General features: G+C 39.9%; 1 non-coding gene across 1 annotated transcript; it reads left to right on the top strand.

The window, feature by feature from the left end:
• Positions 1-21920: 21920 nt before the first annotated feature.
• LOC112767522 (small nucleolar RNA R71) lies at positions 21921-22028 on the top strand. The gene has a single exon (XR_003184964.1). It is a non-coding gene; the product is annotated as a small nucleolar RNA R71 (small nucleolar RNA).
• Positions 22029-23549: the final 1521 nt, after the last annotated feature.

The raw sequence follows: 23549 nt of genomic DNA, 5'->3' as shown, positions 1-23549 counted from the left end.
GAACAAGAAGTACATGAATTTCGAATTCATCCTTGAAATTAGTTTAATTATTTTGATGTGGTGACAATACTTTTTATTTTCTGAATGAATGCTTGAACAGTGCATATGTCTTTTGATATTGTTGTTTATGAATGTTAAATATGTTGGCTCTTGAAAGAATGATGAAAAGGAGAAATGTTATTGATAATCTGAAAAATCATAAAATTGATTCTTGAAGCAAGAAAAAGCAGTGAATACAAAAGCTTGCGAAAAAAAAAAAGAAAAGAAAAATGGCAAAAAAAAAAGAGAAAGAAAAAGAAAAAGCAAGCAGAAAAAGCCAAAAGCTCTTTAAACCAAAAGGCAAGAGAAAAAAGCCAATAGCCCTTAAAACCAAAAGGCAAGGGTAAAAAGGATCCAAGGCTTTGAGCATTAATGGATAGGAGGGCCTAAAGGAATAAAATCCTGGCCTAAGCGGCTAAACCAAGCTGTCCCTAACCATGTGCTTGTGGCGTGAAGGTGTCAAGTGAAAACTTGAGACTGAGCGGTTAAAGTCGAGGTCCAAAGCAAAAAGAAGAGTATGCTTAAGAACCCTGGACACCTCTAATTGGAGACTCTAGCAAAGCTGAGTCACAATCTGAAAAGGTTCACCCAGTTATGTGTCTGTGGCATTTATGTATCCGGTGGTAATACTGGAAAACAAAGTGCTTAAGGCCACGGCCAAGACTCATAAAGTAGCTGTGTTCAAGAATCAACATACTGAACTAGGAGAATCAATAACACTATCTGAATTCTGAGTTCCTATAGATGCCAATCATTCTGAACTTCAAGGGATAAAGTGAGATGCCAAAACTATTCAGAGGCAAAAAGCTACTAGTCCCGCTCATCTGATTGGAGCTAAGTTTCATTGATATTTTGGAATTTATAGTATATTCTCTTCTTTTTATACTATTTGATTTTCAGTTGCTTGGGGACAAGCAACAATTTAAGTTTGGTGTTGTGATGAGCGGATAATTTATACGCTTTTTGGCATTGTTTTTAGATAGTTTTTAGTATGATTTAGTTAGTTTTTAGTATATTTTTATTAGTTTTTAAATAAAAATCACATTTCTGGACTTTACTGTGATTTTAAACCTCTAAACCTCTATTTTTACTATTTTAGACCTTAAATATTAGTTTGAAGTATAGTGAACGGATTAAGCTATGAAAAGGGGATAACTTGGAGGTGAAAAATGCTTGAGACATGACGAATTTTGAAGGGGAAGTGCATAAATATGATGTATATATAATAAATATGGCCCTAATGAATGATTTTGACTGAGTATGAATGAATATGAATGATAATGTGGCTAGGGGTGTGCAAAAAAATTAGTTTCACTGAACTGAATTGAAACTGAACTGAAACCATAGTTTTTATGAAAACCAGTTTATTAAAAACCAGTTTTTATGGTTCAGTTTAGTTTTAAACTAAATTAAAACTGGTTTTATTTAAACTCTAAAATTAGTTTTTACATACTCTTTCTCTCTCTCTCTCTCCCTTCACTCTCTCTCTCCCCTTCCTCTCTCTCTCTCCTCCTCTCTCCCTTCTCTCTCTTTTCCCTTTCTTCCTTCTCTCCCTTCTCTCTCTCTCTCTCTCTCTCTCTCTCTCTCCTTTTCCTCTCTCCCCATTCTCTCTCTCCTTTCCCTCTCTCTCTCTCCTCCTCTTTCTCCCTCTCCTCTCTCTCCCTCATTTCCCTCTCTCTTCCCCTTTCTTTCTCTCTCTCCTCTCCCTCCTCTCTCTCTCCCTCCCATCTCTCTTCGTCTGTCTCTCTCCCTCCCTCCCTCTCTCTCTCTCTCTCTCTCCTTTCCCTCCTCTCCCTCTCTCTCTCCCCTTCCTTCCTCTCTTTCTCCTCCCTTCTCTCTTCTTCTTCTCTCTCTCTCCCTCATTTTCCTCGCTCTCCCCTTTTCTTTCTCTCTCTCCTCTCCCTCCCTCCTCTCTCTATCCCCTCTTTCTCTCTCTCTCTCTCTCTCTCTCTCTCTCTCTCTCTCTCTCCCTCTCCTCTTTCTTTCCCTCCTCTCTCTCTCCATTTCCTCTCCCTCTCTCTCTCCATTTTCTCTCCTCTCTCTCCCTCTCTTTCCTTTTTCTCCCCTTTCTCTCGCTCCCCCTCCCTTCCCCCTTCTCTCTCTCTCTCTCTCTCTCTCTCTCTTCCTCTCTCTCTCCCTCCTTTTCCTCGCTCTCCCCTTTTCTTTATCTCTCTCTCTCTCCTCTCCCTCCTCTCTCTCTCCTTCTCCTCTTTCTTCCCCTCCTATCTCTCTCCATTTTCTCTCACTCTCACTCTCTCTCCCTCTCTTTCCTTTTTCTCCCCTCTCCCTCACTCCCTTCCCCCTTCTCTCTCTCTCTCTCCCTCCTTTCCCCCTTCTTTCTCTCTCTCCCATTTTTTCTCTCTCTCATCTCCCTCCTCTCTCTCTCCCTCCCTTCTCTCTTCCTCTTTCTCTCTCTTTTTTTCCCTTTTTTCTCTTTTGCTCTCCTATTTCTCTCCCTTCACTTCTTTCTCTCTCTTTCTTCTCCCTCCTCTCTCTCTTTCTCCTCTTTCTTCCCTTCCTTTCTCTCTTTTCTCTTTTTCTCTCAACCTTCTCACTCTATATCCCTCTTCTCTCTCTCTCCCTCTTTTCTCCAAACAAGAGAGAGAAGGAGGGAGAGAAAAGAAAAAAAGAAAGAAGGAGAGATAAAAAAAGAGAAAGAGATGAGGAGGAGAGAGAAAGAGAGAGAAGGGAGGGGAGAAAGAGCACAAAAGAAAGAGAAAGGAAGAGAGAGAGGGAGAGAAAGTGAGGGAGATAGAGAGAAAGACAGAGGAAGAGAGAGAGAGGGGAGGGGAAGAGGGAAGGAGAGAGAGGGAGAGAGATAGAGAGGAAGAGGGATAGGAGAGAGAGTGAGAGAAAGGGATAGAGAGAGAAAAGGGAGAGAAAAAGAAAGGGGAGGGGGAGAAAGAGGGGCAGGGGAGAGAGAGAAGAGGGGAAGAAAGAGGGAGAGAAAGAGAAAAGGAAAAGGAAAAAGGAGAGAGAGAGAGAGAGAGAGAGAGGAAGACAAAGAGAGGGGAAAGGAGAAATAGGGGGAGAGAGAGAAGAAGAAGAGTGAGTGAGAGAGAGAGAGAGAGAGAAAGAGAGAGAGAAAAGAGGGAGAGAGAGGGAGAGAAGAGGAGAAAGAGAGGAAGAGGGGAAGAAAAGAGAAAAGAGGGAGAGAGAGAAAAAGAGGGAGAGAGACGGAGAGAAAGAGAGAGGGAGAGAGAGGGGGTAAGAAAGAGAATATAAAATCTAATTTTATATATGTTAATAGAGAGAGAGAGAGAAGGAGAGAGAGGAGGGGGAGAGAAAAAGAGAAGAGGGAGAGAGAGAGAGAGGAAGAGTGATAGGGGAGAGAGAGAATGAGAGAAAGGGATAGAGAGAGAGAGAAGGGGGAGAGAGAGAGGGAGGGAGAGAGGAGGGGGAGAGAGAGAAAGATAAAGAAAGGGAGGGGAGAAAGAGGGGAAGAGGGAGAGAGAGAGAGAGAGAGAGAGAGAGAGAAAGAGAGAGAAAAGGAAAAGAGAGAGAGGAGGGAGAGAAGGGAGAAAAGAAGAGAGAGAGAAAGAGGGGAAAGAGAGAAAGGGAGAGAAGGGAGATAGAGAGAGGAGGGGGAGAGAGAGGGAGAAAAAGAGAGAGAGTGTGGGAGAGAGAGAAAGGAGGGCGAGAGAGGGAGACAAGAAGAAAGAGAGAGAGAGAGAGAGAGAGAGAGGGATAGGGGGAGAGGGAGAGGGAGGGGGGAGAGAGAGGGAGATTGAGAGAGAGAGAGAGAGAGAGGGAGAGAAGGAGAGAGAGAGAGAGAGAGAGAAAATGTAAAAACTAATTTTGTATATGTTAAAAGTTAAAACTAGTTTTAACCTATAAACCTGTTTAAACTGGTTTTTTCTATTAAAACTAGTTTTATTTTTATGAACTGGTTTAAACTGGTGCACTGTATTGTAAACTGGTTTAAAACCAGTTTCTTATTTGACAAAGTAGTTTGGTTCAGTTTCTAAACCATTTAAAATGGTTTAGTGCAGTTTCAGTTCAGTTTATGAAAAATTTGAACCATGAACACCCCTAAATGAGGCTTATGCACTACTTTTATTTGAGATACGAGTTTTTCCGGATAAATGCAGTGGCTTGCCACTACGTGCTCCAGGTCGAGACTGATACTATGTTGACCTTATGTCGCAACATGTGGCTGGGCACTTTAACACCCCGGAAATTCGCCCAATGAGCTAAAATTAATTAAGAATGAGAAAAAGCTATGCATAGACTCTTGGGGATGAGGGCACAGGGCATTGTCTAGGGTTTAGTAGCTGAACATGTCAAGTTGGCTTTATAACCGATAGATGAGACTCATCAGCCATAGGACAAGCATACATCAAATGCATATGCTTGTTTTGTTTGCTTGTGCATTAATTGAGTTTGCCTATGTGAATCAATATGCTATTTGTCATACTTGTTACTTGCATTAATTGTACTCTAATTGTTTTTGCCTTTGTCTGTTTTGTTTGTCTGTATGACTCTATTGGTATTCAGGAGGATTTTGGACGAAGGAGAAGGATTTTAGAGGGGTTTAGTTAGAGTTTGGTTAAGTTTAAGAACCTTAGAGAACCACCTTGTTTTTGGTTTCCATTTTAATTCGTTAAATTTTATAATATGAGTGTCAAAGTTGTAGGATTGCCTTGGCTTTCTTGGGACCTTATATCATATGTATGTGGCACCTTTACCATGCTAAGAACCCCCGGTTCTCATTCCATATGGATATTTGTATTTGTCAAATGCAGGTCAAGAGGCACTTCGTTAGGCATCTAGAGTTCTTGTCACAGCGGAGTTGGGACTTTACCTTTTGGGATTACTTTGAATATATATATATATATATATATATATATATATATATATGTATGTATGTATTGTGCAGACTTCTCCTTATTCTGTTTAGCTCTTGTGCCTCATTAAGGTTATATGGAGAACTAGGATTCTTTTTTGAGTATTTTGGGACTTGGTTTGTATATATACATATATGTATTCTCCAATTCAGCCTTAGTTTTGCAGGTTGAACTTGGAGCTTGAATATTTTGTATCCTTGACCCTCTACTCTTATTATCTATGTGTGTGTGTGTATGTATGTTGATGTGTGGAAAACGATCCAACACAAAACTCACCGGCAAGTGTACTGGGTCACATCAAGTAATAATAACTCACATGAGTGAGGTCGATCCCACATGGATTGAAGGATTGAGCAATTTTAATTAGGTGATTGATTTAGTCAAGAAAATAAGTGTTGATTTGAGTGATTTGTATCCAACAGAAGCTAAATTGCATGAAATTTAAAGGGAGAGGGATAATTGACAAGAAATTAAAGTGCAAAAGAATTAAAAGAACTGAATCTTAAAGTGCAAGTAATGTAAATTGCAGAAACTTAGATTGCAAGAAATGTAAATAACTGAAACTTAAATTGCAAGAAACGTAAATGGCTTGAATTGCAAAAGGGCTTGGGCACTGGAATTTGCAGAAATTAAACAAGCAATTAATAAAGCAGTAGAAAGTGAATTTAGATGTAGCAGATCTAAACAGGAAATGAAGAATTTCTTCAGAAACTAAACAGGAAACAAAATGCAGTTAAATTGTAATAGCAAAATGGAAGTTGGAGATCTCAGGGCGAAGGAGACTAGAAAACAAGTCTAGATCTCAAGTCCTTCCTTGATCCAACAAGAGAATGATTGAAGAAAAATAAGAGACAGCTTGCAGAAGAAGCAAAGATGAAGACAGTAGAGAAACGTAGATCCAAATCACAATTTCTTTAATTATGCAGTAAAATAAACAGAAAGAAAATTTAAGGTGAGATTGAAATAGAATTTCTTCAATTCTCCACCCAAAATTCCAAACAAAGAGTAGAAAATGCAGGAACAAGAACAAAGAAGAAGAGAGATCAATTCTCCTTCCCAATTTCCAAGTTCCCAAAGCTAGCAAAAATTCAAAATTCAAAAGTAAGCAAAAAGTTAAAAAAATGAAAAAGAAGGTTTTCTCTAACTCAAACTACCTTCTATTTATACACTTCCTATTTTTGGATTTTAGAATTTAGAGTGGGCTTTTTAATTTTGTGAAGAATTGGATTTATTTCATTTTTGGACTCAAAATTGAGTCATGGTGCACTCCCAGGGCACGGCTCAGTTGGAAAACCAAACTGAGCGCCCAAACTTGTCTTTTGCTTGCCCAATTTGTGCGCCAGCCCCTTGTCCGTGTTGCACTTCACTAGAGCTCAGTTGGAAAATTGAATTGAGCTCTATGTCTTGCCTTGGTGCGTCAAATTGTGCGTGTCCCAGCCTCCTAGCCGTGTCAAATTGTGCACTTGATTCCCTCCTTGGTGTGCTTCCTAGCGTGCCAATGTGTGGGGAGTGGGGGAGAGTAGCGCTCAGTTGGGAAAGCCAACTGAGCTCCCCATTGTAGCGCTTTGCTTTGGGCTTCATGCTCCCAAGTTTGACTCTTGGTGGAAGCAAATTGATGTTGATTTCCTTGGAAGAGTGGAGCACTCCTTCCTTGTTCTCCATGGAGCTCCCAGGTTCGAATCCTTGCCAAATCATTTTGGCTTATTTCCCTTGCAAGCTTGGTAGCGTGAGGTTCCTTGTTCGAACCTTGGAGAAGGCTTTTTGGCCAATTCTTCTTGTTTTCCTTGCAAGGAGCGTTCCTTGCTTCCCTTGGGTCATGAGTTCGAGACCTTGTGGCTTCATTCCTTGGAATTGTGTCTTGAATTAATTTTGGAGAACCCCCGATAAAGCTCACTTAGTGAACTGAGCTTTATGTCCTTGCCTTGCTTTCTTTGATGCTCAGTTAACTAAGTGAACTGAGCTTTGTGCCTTGCTTTCTCCCTTTTTCCTTGTGAAGTTCGGTTCACTCTCCCAACCTAGCTTTCCTTCTTTCTTAATGATGCCACGCTTTTTCTTCTCCTTTGGCTACGCTTTTTGTTTCCTTTGGGCATGCTCCTTAGGCCACGCTTTTCTTTTTTTTTTTTTCTTCACCTACAAGTAATCAAAACAACCAATCAAAGTATCACCAAATTCACAAGGTTTAAAGTTCATTCATAATTCAATAAATTTTTGCTTAAACCTCATGAATTTGTATTAATTAAAGGGTGGTTGATTAATTCAACAAAACCATGTAATTCCACTCCAAATTACTTACTTACAATGCAAGAAAGTGCATAAAACTTAATGAAACAAATGAAAATTGCTTGAAAAGCTAGCATAATATGACTTGTCATCACAACACCAAACTTAAAACTTGCTTGTCCCCAAGCAAGCACTAATCATAAGAAAAAATGAAATGAAACAGAGAAGTATGCATGTTCTTATTTAGCAGATAGTTGAACTTGGTTCATGGGGTTTTATGCAGACAATGGTAACTCATTTATTATTTGTTGTTACCTAAGATATGTTTCCTCAAAGGTGCACTAAGGTTGCTGCTATAATGCTTTACTTTTTGCTTAATCCCTTGCTAGTTTTCCTTCTTTATTTTTGCTTAGAGCTTATTGTTTATTGAAGGCTTGGTGGTAAATGTTGCAGCAGCCTTTGGCTTAGTTTTGCTCAACATTTCTTCACCACAGACACATGGCTCACATTTTCTTCCTAGGATCATTGATGCCCAGCATCTCTTTGGATTACTAAATGTTTTGTAGCTAGGTTGCTCTTTATTGTGGACTTTCAGTTGGCAATCCTAAATCAGTTGATCTAAGTGGCCAAGTTTTGAAATACTCCTTAGAACTTACTTGTCCAAGCATATCCTAGTACAAAAACACCACAGGCATGTGTCCTAGGGTCCAAGCTATTGGTGTCTAGCCTTATTGTTTGTTTCTTTGCCAATTCTTGGCTTTTTCTTTTTTTTTTCTTTTGATTCATTTTCAAGGGACTGTCATTGATAAACCACTATTTTATGGTTTATATTGTGTTTAATTGTGTGATTTTATCATGATCTTCACCCACTTATTCATTAATTTAGCATGCATTTATATTTCCTTCCTGGAATTAGTACATGATTGAAAACTGCTTCCTAGAGATTTTTAATTATGCATTTTAATTCTCTTTTATTCCATTCGATACCGTGATCTGTGTGTTAAGTGTTTCAGGCTTTATAGAGCATGAATGAGTTGGAGATTTGAAAGGGAAGCTAGCAAAAATGGAAGGAACACAAGAAATTGAGGAGATAACCAGCGAGAGGTGACGCGGCCGCATGGACGACGCGACCGCGCAGAAGAGAGCAAATTGCAGTGACGCGGCCGCATGGATGACGCTCCCGTGTGGTAAAGGGAAAATGCGAATGACGCGTCTACATGAGCGACGCGATCGCGTGACATGCGCGATCTGCATAATTTGCAGAATCGCTGGGGGCAATACCGGGCCGTATTTTGACCCAGTTTTTGGCCCAGAACAGCAGACTAGAGCCAGAGAACATGCAGAAACCAGAAACAACATTCATTCTACACAGTTTTAGTTTTTAGATCTAGTTTTACTCCTCCTCTAGGTTTTATCTCTAGACATTCATAGTTTTGGGATTTTAATCTTTACTCGCTCTTTGCATTGGAACACTGAGAAGAGTTATTACCTCATCAAGACTCCATCATTCTAATTCGTTTTCTTTACTGGGTACTATTCTTCCATGTCCTTTGCTTTGTTTAATTTCACCATTGGGATACTTTTATGCTTATTTAATACAAAGGTTACTTTTATTTTCTAATTAATCAATTTGAATTCTATTTATCATGTCTTCTTTTAATTCCCTTTCATATGTTATGGACTTATTATTTATAATGAGCGAGTAGTTCCCTCACTTGATGGGGAGTTGATTGAAAGGAACTCTTGAGTTGGAAGGATTGAAAGAGAAATTGTAATTGGGTTAACTGTTGGATTGCCCTCTAGTCACCAACACCAATCCCTTTGAACTAAGTGGGTTGCAACTCGTGAATAGACGTAGTATTCCAACTTGTTTGACTTTCCTTTACCTAGTAAAGGATAACTAAACAGAACAACCATTAATTCTCAATTAATCTTGAAAGCATTCCAACAATAATAGAGATTCCAACTAATCAACTCCCAGTCAAGGCTTTTATTTATATTATTTAATTTCATCAATTTGAATTTCCTGTTTACTCAACTCATTCCTTTGAAAACTTCTGGTTAATAAAATAGCACACTTTTCTGCAACTCGTTGGGAGACGACCTGGGATTCATACTCCCAGTAATTTAAAATTTAATTCTCTGTGACACCTTTCTAAATTGATGACCGGATTTCTGGCAAGTTAAGAACTATACTTGCAACGTGAATATTTTAACAATTTTTAATTTGCCAATTTCTGCACCCCATCAATTTTTGGCGCCGTTGCCGGGGAATTGCAATAGAGTGCTAAAGTTATTAATTAGAATTTATTTATTTGCATTTTATTTTATTTTGCTACTATGAGCTACATGTTTCTTTCGTCAAATGACGCGTTCACTTCCTGATCCGCGCTTGCTAATATTCGATCCTGAAATTGAAAGGACTATTTCACGAATAAGGCGAGATCAGCGTCGGTTAGTCCGCTCTGAGGGCGGATCTAAAAGTGAACTTGAGGAAGAAACCAACCCCCGTTCTACTGATTCGGTTGTTTTACGTGCAGAAGACATGGCAGCTAGGAGAGTTACCATCCAGGAGGAAGGAGCTCCTGATTTTACGATGCAACCATTTCAAGCGCATCATCCAACGGTAGCTACAGTTTTGAAATAAAGACCGCACTGCTAAATTTGATGCCCAAGTTTCATGGCCTACCTGCGCAAGAGCCTATCAAGCACCTGAGAGATTTCCACGCAGCCTGTTCTACTGTCAGGCGAGATGGTACAGATGAAACTTCGATTCTGCTAAAAGCTTTTCCGTTTTCTCTTGAGGGAAAAGCAAGGGAGTGGTACTACACTCAACCTCTAGCAAATGTATCCAACTGGGATACACTCAAAAAAGAGTTTTTGGAGAAATTCTTTCCATCTGAAGTTACTGATAAGCTGAGGAAAGACGTTTCCACAATTGTTCAGGATGACAATGAAACTCTCTTTGAATACTGGGAGCGCTTCAATAATCTTCTGGAAGCATGCCCCCACCACATGATTGACAAGATAGTGTTACTTAGCTATATCACACAGGGCATAAGGCCCCAAGATAAGACCACATTGGAAAGTGCTAGCAATGGGTCTATGAAGAAGTACAAGACCACTGATGAGGCTTGGCAATTGATCAGCGACTTGGCTGAATCTACTAGGAACCACAGACAGAAGCAAGGCCGTTCAAAAGCCGTTGCAGAAGTATCCTCTAGCAGAGAGACTACTACTCTAACTCAGAGTATTTGTGAAATGACCAACTTGCTGAAGCAAATGCAATTGAATCAATAGCAAGTTCAGCAAGTTCAACCTCCTTCGCCACAGCAAACCCAACAATTAGTTCTACAGAGAATTTGTGGAATCTGTGCTGATTATAACCATTACACTGATGAATGTCTGCAGCTCCAACAAGAAGACAACATGGTGGCATCCACTCATAACTTCTATGACCGCCCCAACCAAGGGTACAATCAAAGTGGAAATAACAACCATGGATGGCAGGACAATTCTAACCAGAATTGGAGAGACAACAATAACAGAGGAGGCAGAGATAATCATGGAAATCAGAGGTGGAATAATAACAACAACAAGCAGCAGAATCAACCTTACAGAGCACCTCACCTGAGGCAAAACCAAGGACCACAGAACAATCAACAGCAGACCTCTCAATTTACCCATTCCTCTTTATCTCCTAATGAAGAGTTACTACAATCTTTTGAGCGAAGACAACAGACCATGGAAAATAACATCATGAATAGTATTAATGCCAGTCTGAATGGTCTAACCTCTACTTTGCAAGCTCTTATCTCACAGATTGGATCAATGCAAAATCCCAGTAACCAACCTTCAAGCTCCACTGGAATCCCCTCTCAACCATTACCCAATCCAAAGGGAGGCATTAATGCCATCACCCTAAGGTCCGGAACCACACTGCAGGAGAGGAATCAGGAGGAACCAAGCCCACCAGAACACACCTCAGCTGAAGAGGTAGTAGAAATAGAAGATGTTGAAGAGGAAGAGGACATACAAGACATCGCTGAAGAAGAAGAAGCTCAACCACAGGAGGAAGCACCCAGAGGCACAGACACTGCAGAAAACACTACCCATATTCCATTTCCACAAATTGCAAGGAAGCCCAGGAAGCAGCTGGAACCCGACCCCAAAATGGTAGAAATATTCAAAAAGGTTGAGGTAACTGTTCATCTTTTTGATGTTATTCAACAGGTACCTAAATATGCAAAGTTTCTAAAAGATTTGTGTATCCATAAAGACAAAATTAATGAATTAGAAACTATTCCTTTAGGTAGTTCTATATCTGCTTTAATGGGAGGATTACCTGAAAAATGTAGTGATCCAGGTCCTTGTATAGTTAGTTGTACTATTGGTGGTGTAGTAATTTATGATTGCATGTGTGATTTAGGAGCATGTGTTAGTATAATGCCTTTGTCTATATATGATGTTTTGAGGCTCCCTCCCTTAAAAAGGTCGGCAGCTCGTTTTATGTTAGCAGATAAAAGCATTATCACAGTGGCTGGAGTTGCTGAAGATGTTTTAGTGAACATTAAAGGGCTTACATTTCCCACTGATTTTTATATCTTGGAGATGCCCCATAATGACTCAGATAAGCCACCATCAATCCTACTTGGAAGACCATTCCTGAAGACATCAAAATTCAAGTTGGATGCATTTTCAGGAACATATTCCTTTGAAATAGATGGCCGCATAGTAATTTTCAATCTGAATGGAGTCATAAACAACCCTCCACAAGATCATTCTATCTTCCAGTGTGATGTCATAGATGAAAGTGTAGCTGAAGTTCACAAGGAAGAGTTTGAAGAGAGACACACTGGACAAGGTCCAAGTGTGGGGACCCTTTTAACTGACAATGAGGGCACTTCGCCATTTTCACAAGCCCCAGATAATCCAGAGCTTGCCCACGATCAGAAGTTAGAATTGAAACCCCTCCCTCCGCATCTCAAATATGCTTATCTTGAAGATGAGCAGAGATTTCCAGTTATCATTGCAAGGGAACTTACTTCTCAACAAGAAGAGCAGTTACTGGATGTGCTGAGGAGGCATAAGAAGGCAATTGGGTGGAGTTTGGCAGACATAGTAGGAATCAACCCTCAAGTATGTGAGCACAGAATATTTCTAGAAGAGGGAGCAAGACCTGTCCGCCAACCCCGACGAAGATTAAATCCCACTATCTTGGAAGTTGTCAAAAAGAAAGTGACCAGACTATTGGAAGCAGGGATCATCTATCCCATTTCAGACAGTGAATGGGTCAGCCCAGTACAAGTGGTGCCCAAGAAGTCTGGAGTCACTACAGTGAAGAATGAGCATGGAGAGCTCATAGCAACTAGAGTTCAGAATGCTTGGAGAGTCTGCATTGATTACAAGCGTCTCAACCAAGCCACCCGTAAGGATCACTACCCACTTCCATTTATTGATCAAATGCTGGATCGCTTGTCAGGTAAATCACATTATTACTTTTTAGATGGTTACACAGGTTATTTCCAGATTCATATAGCTCCTGAGGATCAGGAAAAGACCACTTTTACATGTCCTTTTGGGACATATGCTTACAAGAGAATGCCCTTTGGCTTGTGCAATGCACCAGCTACTTTCCAAAGGTGCATGATGAGTCTTTTCTCTGATCTTATTGAGGACTGTATGGAAGTTTTTATGGACGATTTTAGCATTTATGGTGATTCTTTTAGCCTTTGCTTAGATGGATTATCTAGAGTATTGGATAGATGTGTCAATACAAACCTTGTATTAAATTTTGAAAAATGTCACTTTATGGTAAAACAAGGGATTGTATTAGGACATGTGGTATCTAATAATGGCATTTCTGTAGACCCAGCAAAGGTGAATGTTATTTCTAGTTTACCTTACCCCTCTTCTGTGAGGGAAGTCCGTTCGTTCCTTGGCCATGCAGGTTTTTACAGGAGATTTATTAAGGACTTTAGTAAGGTAGCACTTCCCTTATCCAGATTGCTACAGAAGGATATAGAATTCGAGTTCAGTGAGGATTGTAAAGAAGCGTTTGATAAACTGAAGACCGCTCTGACTCAAGCTCCAATTGTGAGAGCACCAGACTGGAGCCAGCCATTTGAAATCATGTGCGATGCTTCCAACCATGCAGTAGGAGCAGCGCTGGCTCAGCGTGAAGGTAAGGATCCTTTTGTTATTGCTTATGCGTCTAAGACTTTAGACACTGTCCAGTCCAACTATACTACTACTGAGAAAGAGCTTCTTGCTATTGTTTTTGCTCTGGATAAATTCCGAGCTTATTTACTTGGTAGTAAAGTAGTAGTGTATTCGGACCATGCAGCTTTAAAGTATCTATTAGCTAAAAAGGAGTCCAAACCAAGGCTTATACGTTGGATACTGCTATTACAAGAATTTGATTTAGAAATAAAGGATAGGAGTGGTAATCAGAATTTAGTGGCAGACCACTTGAGCCGCCTTGAGCATATTAAGGATGATTCTACTCCTATAGATGATAATTTTCCTTTTGATAACCTGCAAGCAGTATCTGAGGTAGTCCCTTGATATGCACCTGTTGCTAATTATCTAGTTAGCCGCACATTTCCTCCAAATTTTTCTAAGCATCAAAGAGACAAGCTGAAAAGCGAGTCTAAATATTATATATGGGATGACCCATATTTATGGAGATGTGGCACTGACCAGGTAATTAGACGTTGTGTGCCTCAATCAGAATTCCAGTCCATTTTAGAGGCCTGTCACTCATTTGAGAGTGGAGGACATTTTGGCCCTCAAAGAACAGCTAGAAAGATCTTAGACTGTGGATTCTGGTGGCCTACTCCTTTTAGAGACGCTGCTGAGTTTTGTAAATCTTGTCTCCCATGCCAAAAATTTGGTAATATATCCAGGAGGGATGAGATGCCTCAACAAATTATGCTTTTCTGTGAAATTTTTGATGTTTGGGGCATTGACTTCATGGGTCCATTTCTAAATTCTAATGGAAATTTTTATATACTGTTAGCTGTGGATTATGTTTCCAAATGGGTGGAAGCAATTCCTACCCGCACTGATGATGCTAACACTGTTGTTTCCTTTGTGAGAAACCACATTATTTGTCGCTTTGGATCACCACGAGCAATCGTGAGCGATCAAGGCACCCATTTTTGTAACAGGAGACTAACAGAATTAATGAAGAAGCATGGGATAATTCATAAGGTTGAAACAGCATACCATCCTCAGACCAATGGGCAAGCCGAGGTGTCAAACAGAGAAATTAAGTGTATCTTACAAAAGATAGTAAAGCCTCATAGAAAAGACTGGAGCACCAGGCTACAAGATGCACTCTGGGCATATAGAACAGCATACAAGACACCCATTGGGATGAGCCCTTTCCGCTTAGTTTATGGAAAAGCTTGCCATCTACCAGTTGAAGTGGAGCACAAAGCCTTTTGGGCAGTTAAGGAGTGCAACATGGGAATGGAGAAAGCCGGAGCTGAAAGGAAGTTGCAACTACAGGAACTGGAAAGCTTTCGCTTAGAAGCTTATGAGAATTCAAGAATATACAAGGAGAAGATGAAGGCCATACATGATCAAAACATCAAGAAGAAGGAGTTCCAACCTGAGGATTTAGTCCTCCTTTACAAATCTCGACTAAGGCTCATGCCAGGTAAGTTGAGATCAAGATGGGAAGGTCCATATAGAGTAGAGAAGGTCGAACCGTACGGAGTTTATCACCTAAGCCATCCGACAAGCTCTAAACTTATCAAGGTTAATGGACAACGCCTGAAGCTATACCATGGCGAGAAGATGCAGAGAAACAAGGAACTTGAGATCTTCCTCTTGGAAGATCCCCACATAGCAGAAGATTGAGCTAGTGGAGCGTCCAACTTACAGACGTTAAAGCAAAGTGCTAGGTAGGAGACAACCCACCATGGTATGATCATTCTTCTCTTTATTTTTAGTTTTTCCTATTCAATAACTCTTCTCTTTATCAGTGCATTTCGTGCATTTACATCTGCATAATTAAAAAAAAAATTGCCACGCGACGCGACCGCATCAGCGACACGTCCGCGTCGCAAGGAGAGTAAAGAAAAATAAAAATTAACAGAGAGTCACGCTGGAGCGTGGCTGGAGGCGTGCCAATGGCACAAATCAACCCACGTGATCGCGTCGCTGACGCGTCTGCGTCGCATGGGAATAATAGCCTCCCACACGACCGCGTGCCCTACGCGGCCGCGTGCCCTGCGTTTCCGACGTAAAAAGGGTGCACAACGAAATATTGTGCGAGAGTGGTGCTGGACGCATAATCCCTACCACGCGATCGCGTCGCCGACGCATCCGCGTCATCCTTTTCTGAAGCCCACTCACGCGATCGCGCTCCCCACGCGATCGCGTCACCCAATTTTGGCAAATGAATTAATTTGAACAGAGAGTTGTGCTGGCGCGAGGCTGCACTCGCGCCAGAAGCATAACACGGGTCACGCGACCGCGTGACCGACGCGATCGCGTCACCTTACTTGAAGCGCATTCACGCGAACGCGTGCCCCACGCAGCCACGTCGCTTGCGCCGCACAGCTCAACCTAGATCGCCAAAATATCTTATCTTTTTCCTCTCTAATCCTGATTTTTTTCTCTTCCCTCCTTACTTCTTCCTTCCCCCTTCTCCCCTCTATCTCACTTTTCACTCTCTCTCTCCCTCACCTCCATTAACAAGGTTTTATTTTCTTTTTCACCCTTTTCTTTTCTACCATTTTTCTTATCTTATATGTTATTTTCTTTTCTTTCTCCTTTCATTATTCTTATTTTCTTTCTTTTTTCTTTTCCTTTTTACATGGTGTTAGCAATTAATTTGAGTCATTATTCCTCATTATATGCTTGTGGATTGTTGCAAATTGTTTGACAATTATTATTATTCTATTTAAGGGATTGCTCGCATGTTCACCTTCATATTTTCTATACCTTATTCACCATGCATGTTATGTGTTTGTGAAAAAGCCCATATAGCATTATGCACTTCTCTATGATGTTCTATGGTGCACGAAATTGTGATCTCAGGCAACGGTGCCAGAAACTCTGTACGCGCGTCTTAATAAATCGTTTTTCATTCACAACTTTGATACAACTAACCAGCAAGTGAACTGGGTCGTCCAAGTAATAAACCTTACGTGAGTAAGGGTCGATCCCACGGAGATTGTTGGTATGAAGCAAGCTATGGTCACCTTGTAAATCTCAGTCAGGCGGATATAAAATAGTTATGGAGTTTTCGAACATAAATAATAAATAGATAGAAAATAAGGATAGAAACACTCATGAAATTCATTGGTGAGAATTTCAGATAAGCGTATAGAGATGCTTTCGTTCCTCTGAATCTCTACTTTCCCGCTGTCTTCATCCAATCAGTCTTACTCCTTTCCATGGCTGGCTTTATGTAAGGACATCACCGTTGTCACTGGCTACTTTTAATCCTCACTGGAAAATGGTCCGATGCGCTGTCACTGCATGGCTAATCGTCTGGAGGCATCACCCTTGTCAATGGCTGCATCCTATCCTCTTGTGAAAATGGTCCAAATGCTCTGTCACAGCACGGCTAATCATCTGAGGTTCTCGATCATACTGGAATAGGATTCACCCTCCTTTTGCGTCTGTCACTATGCCCAACACTCGCGAGTTTGAAGTTCGTCACAGTCATTCAATCCCAGAGTCCTACTCGGAATACCACAGACAAGGTTTAGACTTTTCGGACTCTCATGAATGCCGCCATCAATCTAGCTTATACCACAAAGATTCTGATTAAGAGATCCAAGAGATACTCATTCAATCTAAGGTAGAACGGAAGTGGTTGTCAGGCACGCGTTCATAGGGAATGATGATGATTGTCATGTTCATCACATTCAGGTTGAAGTGCGAATGAATATCTTAGAAGCGGAATAAGTTGAGTTGAATAGAAAAACAGTAGTACTTTGCATTAATCTTTGAGGAACAGCAGAGCTCCACACCTTAATCTATGGAGTGTAGAAACTCTACCGTTTGAAAATACATAAGTGATGAAGGTCTAGGCATGGCCGAATGGCCAGCCCCCAAACATGATCAATATGATCCTAAGATGAACTAAAAATCATAAGATGTCTAATACAATAGTAAAAAGTCCTATTTATACTAAACTAGTTACTAGGGTTTACAGAAGTAAGTAATTGATGCATAAATCCACTTCTAGGGCCCACTTGGTGTGTGCTTGGGCTGAGCTTGAATGTTACACGTGTAGAGGTCATTCTTGGAGTTGAACGCCAGTTTATAACGTATTTCTGGCGTTCAACTCTGGCTTGTGACGTGTTTCTGGCGTTTAACTCCAGACAGTAGCGTAGAACTGGCGTTCAATGCCCTTTTACGTCGTTTAAACTCGGCCAAAGTATGGACTATTATATATTTCTGGAAAGCCCTGGATGTCTAGAAAATCCACTTTGAGTGCAGGGAGGTCAGAATCCAACAGCATCAGCAGTCCTTCTTCAACCTCTGAATCTGATTTTTGCTCAAGTCCCTCAATTTCAGCCAGAAAATACCTGAAATCATAGAAAAACACACAAACTCATAGTAAAGTCCAGAAATGTAAATTTAACATAAAAACTAATGAAAACATCCCTAAAAGTAACTAGATTCTACTAAAAACATACTAAAAACAATGCCAAAAAGCGTATAAATTATCCGCTCATCACAACACCAAACTTAAATTGTTGCTTGTCCCCAAGCAACTGAAAATCAATTAGGATAAAAAGAAGAGAATATACTATAAATTCCAAACTATCAATGAAACATAGCTCCAATCAGATGAGCGGGACTTGTAGCTTTTTGCCTCTTGAATAGTTTTGGCATCTCACTTTATCCATTGAGGTTCAGAATGATTGGCATCTATAGGAACTCAGAGTTCAGATAGTGTTATTGACTTTCCTAGTTCAGTATGATGATTCTTGAACACAGCTATTTTATGAGTCTTGGCCGTGGCCCTAAGCACTTTGTTTTCCAGTATTACCACCGGATACATAAATGCCACAGACACGTAATTGGGTGAACCTTTTTAGATTGTGACTCAGCTTCGCTAAAGTCCCCAATTAGAGGTGTCCAGGGTTCTTAAGCACACTCTTCTTTTGCTTTGGACCTTGACTTTAACCGCTCAGTCTCAAGTTTTCACTTGACACCTTCACGCCACAAGCACATGGTTAGGGACAGCTTGGTTTAGCCACTTAGGCCAGGATTTTATTCCTTTAGGCCCTCCTATCCACTGATGCTCAAAGCCTTGGGATCCTTTTTATTACCATTGCCTTTTGGTTTTAAGGGTTACTGGCTTTTTGCTCTTGCCTCTTGGTTTTAAGAGCTTTTGGCTTTTTCTGCTTGCTTTTTCTCTTCTTTCTATTTTTTTTTCTCGCTATTTTTTTTCTGCAAGCTTTGTTTCTTTGCTGCTTTTTCTTGCTTCAAGAATCATTTTTCTGATTTTTCAGATTATCAAATAACATGTCTCCTTATCATCATTCTTTCAAGAGCCAACATATTTAACATTCTTAAACAACAACTTCAAAAGACATATGCACTGTTCAAGCATTCATTCAGAAAACAAGAAGCATTGTCACCACATCAATATAATTAAACTAAGTTCAAGGATAAATTCGAAACTCATGTACTTCTTGTTCTTTTGAATTAAAACATTTTTCATTTAAGAGAGGTGATGGATTCATAGGACATTCATAACTTTAAGACATAGTTACTAATTACTAATGATCATGTAATGAAGACACAAACATAGATAAGAACTTAACATAGAAAACGAAAAACAGAGAATGTAAGAACAAGGAATGAGTCCACCTTAGTGATGGTGGCGTTTCCTTCTTGAGGAACCAATGATGTCCTTGAGCTCTTCTATGTCTCTTCCTTGTCTTTGTTGCTCCTCCCTCATTGCTTTTTGATCTTCTCTAATTTCATGAAGGATGATGGAGTGCTCTTGATGTTCCACCCTTAATTGTCCCTAATAATTATGTGGAGGAAAATGTATCCCCTGAGGTATCTCAGGGATTTCTTGATGATGAGCTTCTTCATGTGCCTGTTGAGATCCATGAATGTGCTCTCTTGTTTGCTCCATCCTTTTCTTAGTGATGGGCTTGTGAGATGAATCTTTCCATCTCCCATGGTTTGGAGGTGGAAGCAATTGTCTTCCCTTTCCTCTTTCTTGAGGTTTCTCTGTCCTTAAGTGCCATTAATGGTTATGGAAAAACAAAAAAGCTATGCTTTTATCACACCAAACTTAGAATGTTGCTCGTCCTCGAGCAAAAGAAGAAAGAATAGAAGAAGAAGAAGATATGGAGGAGATGGAGGGATGTGTGTATTCGGCCATATGGGTGGGATTGGGTGGGAAAGAGATGTTGAATTTTGAAGGTAGGTGGGTGTATGGATATGAGTGGTTAAGTGGTGATAGGGAAGAGAAATTAAGGTGATTGGTGAAGAGTTTTGGGAAAGAGTGTTTATGGGATTGTGTGAAAGAGGGGTGAGGAGAAGTGAGTGGAGGTAGGTGGGGATCCTGTGGGGTCCACAGATCCTGAGGTGATCCTGTGGGGTCCACAGATCCTGAGGTGTTCAAGGATTTACAACCTTGCACCAAATTAGGCATACAAAATGCCCTTGCACACAACTCTGGGCGTTCAGCGCCAGACTGGTGCTTGTTCTGGGCGTTGAACGCCCATTTGTTGCCCATTTCTGGCGTTGAACGCCAGAACCATGCTTGTTCTGGGCGTTCAGTGCCAGCTCTTCTCCAGGGTGCAATTCTGGCGTTCAAACGCCCAGATGCTGCCCATTTTGGGCGTTCAGCACCAGAACCATGCTCTGTTCTGGCATTGAACGCCAGCCAGATGCTTCTTACTGGCGTTTAAACGCCAGTAAGGTCTTCCTCCAGGGTGTGATTTTTCTTCTGCTGTTTTTGATTCCGTTTTCAATTTTTATATTTATTTTGTGACTCCACATGATCATGAACCTAATAAAACATGAAAGAACAAGAAAAATAAAATTAGATAAATAAAAATTGGGTTGCCTCCCAACAAGCGCTTCTTTAATGTCAATAGCTTGACAGTGGGCTCTCATGGAGCCTCACAGATGTTCAGAGCACTGTTGAGACTTCCCAACACCAAACTTAGAGTTTGGATATGGGAGTTCAACACCAAACTTAGAGTTTGGTTGTGGCCTCCCAACACCAAACTTAGAGTTTGACTGTGGGGGCTCTGGTTGACTCTGTTTTGAGAGAAGCTTACTGTGCCTCTTTTCCATGTTTACAAAAGGGTAACCTTGAGTTGTAAACACAAGGGAGTCCTCATTCAATTGAAGGACTAATTCACCTCTGTCAACATCAATCACAGCTCTTGCTGTGGCTAGGAAAGGTCTTCCAAGGATGATGGATTCATCCTCATCCTTCCCAATATCAAGGATTATGAAATCAGCAGGGATGTAAAGGCCTTCAACCTTTACTAACACGTCCTCTACTTGTCCATAAGCCTGTTTTCTTGAATTGTCTGCCATCTCTAATGAGATTTTAGCAGCTTGCACCCCATAGATTCCCAGTTTCTCTATTACAGAGAGGGGCATGAGGTTTATCCCTGACCCAAGGTCACACAGAGCCTTTTCAAAGATCATGGTGCCTATGGTACAAGGTATTAGGAACTTTCCAGGATCCTGTTTCTTCTGAGGCAATGTCAGTTGATCCAGATCACTTAGTTCATTGGTGAACAAGGGAGGTTCATCTTCCCAAGTCTCAATACCAAATAATTTGGCATTCAGCTTCATGATTGCACCAAGGTACTTGGTAACTTGCTCTTCAGTAACATCTTCATTCTCTTCAGAAGATGAATACTCGTCAGAGCTCATGAAGGGCATAAGGAGGTTCAATGGAATCTCTATGGTCTCTAGATGAGTCTCAGATTCCTTTGGTTCCTCAGAGGGAAGCTCCTTATTGATCACTGGACGTCCCAGGAGGTCTTCCTCCTTGGGATTCACGTCCTCCTCTCCTTTTTTTGGGTTCGGCCATGGTGCTTATGTCAATGGCCTTGCACTCTCCTTTTGGATTATCTTCTGTATTGCTTGGGAGAGTACTAGGAGGGATTTCAGTGATCCTTTTACTCAGCTGGCCCACTTGTGCTTCCAAATTTCTAATGGAGGACCTTATTTCATTCATGAAACTCACAGTGCCCTTAGACAGATCGAGACTAAGTTTGCTAACTTAGAGGTATTTTATTCAGAGTTCTCTGTCTGTTGCTGAGTGGATGATGGAAAAGGTTTACTATTGTTAAACCTATTTCTTTCACCATTATTAAAGCCTTGTTGAGGCTTTTGTTGATCCTTCCATGAGAAATTTGGGTGATTTCTCCATGAGGGTTTATAGGTGTTTCCATAAGGTTCACCCATGTAATTCACCTCTGCTATTGCAGGGTTTTCAGGATCATAAGCTTCTTCTTCAGAAGATGCCTCTTGAGTACTGTTGGATGCAGCTTGCATTCCATTCAGACTCTGAGAAATCATATTGACTTGCTGAGTCAATATTTTATTCTGAGCTAATATAGCATTCAGAGTATCAATTTCAAGAACTCCCTTCTTCATAGGCGTCCCATTATTCACAAGATTCCTTTTAGAAGTGTACATGAACTGGTTATTAGCAACCATGTCAATGAGTTCTTGAGCTTCTGCAGGCATTTTCTTTAGGTAAATGGATCCACCTGCAGAAGTATCCAATGACATCTTAGCTAATTCAGACAGACCATCATAGAATATATCCAGGATGGTCCATTCTGAAAGCATGTCAAAAGGACACTTTTTGGTCAGTTGCTTGTATCTCTCCCAAGCTTCATAGAGGGATTCACCTTCTTTCTGTCTGAAGGTCTGAACATCCACTCTAAGCTTGCTCAGCTTTTGAGGAGGAAAGAACTTGGCTAAGAAAGCCTTGACCAGCTTATCCCAAGAGTTCAGGCTATCCTTAGGTTGAGAGTCCAACCATATTCTAGCTCTGTCTCTCACAGCAAAAGGGAAAAGCATGAGCCTGTAGACTTCAGGATCTACTCCATTAGTCTTAGCAGTATCACATATCTGTAAGAATTCAGTTAAGAACTGAAAAGGATCTTCAGATGGAAGTCCATGAAACTTGCAGTTCTGCTGCATCAGAGAAACTAATTGAGGTTTCAGCTCAAAATTGTTTGCTCCAATGGCAGGAATGGAGATGCTTCTTCCATGTAAATTGGAATTAGGTGCAGTAAAGTCACCAAGCATCCTCCTTGCATTATTATTATTTTTGACTGCCATCTCTTCTTCCTGTTCGAAAATTTCTGAAAGGTGCTTGCTGGATTGTTGTAATTTAGCTTCTCTTAGTTTCCTCTTCAGAGTCCTTTCAGGTTCTGGATCTGCTTTAACAAGAATATTCTTGTCCTTACTCCTGCTCATATGAAAAAGAGTGACAGAAAAATAATAATAATAGGGATCCTTTTTACCACAGGTATAGAGGTTCTCCTGTGTGAGTAGAAGAAGAAAAGAAGAAAAAATTCGAACACAAATGGAAGAGGGGTTCGAATTTGGGTGAGATGAAGTGTTAGTAGATGAATAAATAAATAGAAGGAGATAAGAAAGAAGGAGAATTTTCGAAAATTATTTTTGAAAAAGAGTTAGTGATTTTCGAAAATAATTTTTGAAAAAGGTTAGTAATTTTTCGAAAATTAAAATCAAAAATTAAAATAATTAGTTAATTAAAAAGAAATTTTGAAAAAGAGGGAAGGTATTTTCAAAAATTAGAGAGGGAGTTACTTAGGTAGTTTTGAAAAAGATAAGAAACAAACAAAAAGTTAGTTAGTTAGTTGAAACAAATTTGAAAATTAATTTTGAAAAGATAAGAAGATAAGAAGTTAGAAAAGATATTTTAAAATCAAATCTTTGAAAAAGATAAGATAAAGAGATATTTTTGAAAAGATATGATTGAAATTAGTTTTGAAAAAGATTTTATTTTTAAAATCACAATTAATGACTTGATTCACAAGAAATTACAAAATATGATTCTAGAATTTAAAGTTTGAATCTTTCTTAACAAGTAAGTAACAAACTTGAAATTTTTGAATCAAAACATTAATTGATGATGTTATTTTCGAAAATTAGGAGATAAAGATAAGAAAAAGATTTTTGAAAAATATTTTTTAAAATTTTCAAAAATAACTAAGAAAAATGAAAAAGATTTTATTTTTGAAAAAGATTTTGAAAAAGATAAAATTTTTTTAAATTGAAAATTTGATTTGACTCATAAAAACACTTAGATTTTAAAAATTTTTGAAAAAGTCAAATCTAATTTTCGAAATTTTAAGAGAGAAAAAGAGAAAGATATATTTTTTTTTTGAATTTTTATGATGAGAGAGAAAAACATGAAAATGATGCAATGCATGAAAA

Source organism: Arachis hypogaea, chromosome 17 (genome assembly GCF_003086295.3).
Source record: "Arachis hypogaea cultivar Tifrunner chromosome 17, arahy.Tifrunner.gnm2.J5K5, whole genome shotgun sequence".
Classification (NCBI taxonomy): Eukaryota; Viridiplantae; Streptophyta; class Magnoliopsida; order Fabales; family Fabaceae; genus Arachis; species Arachis hypogaea.
This window is presented reverse-complemented; position numbering and strand designations above follow the sequence as displayed.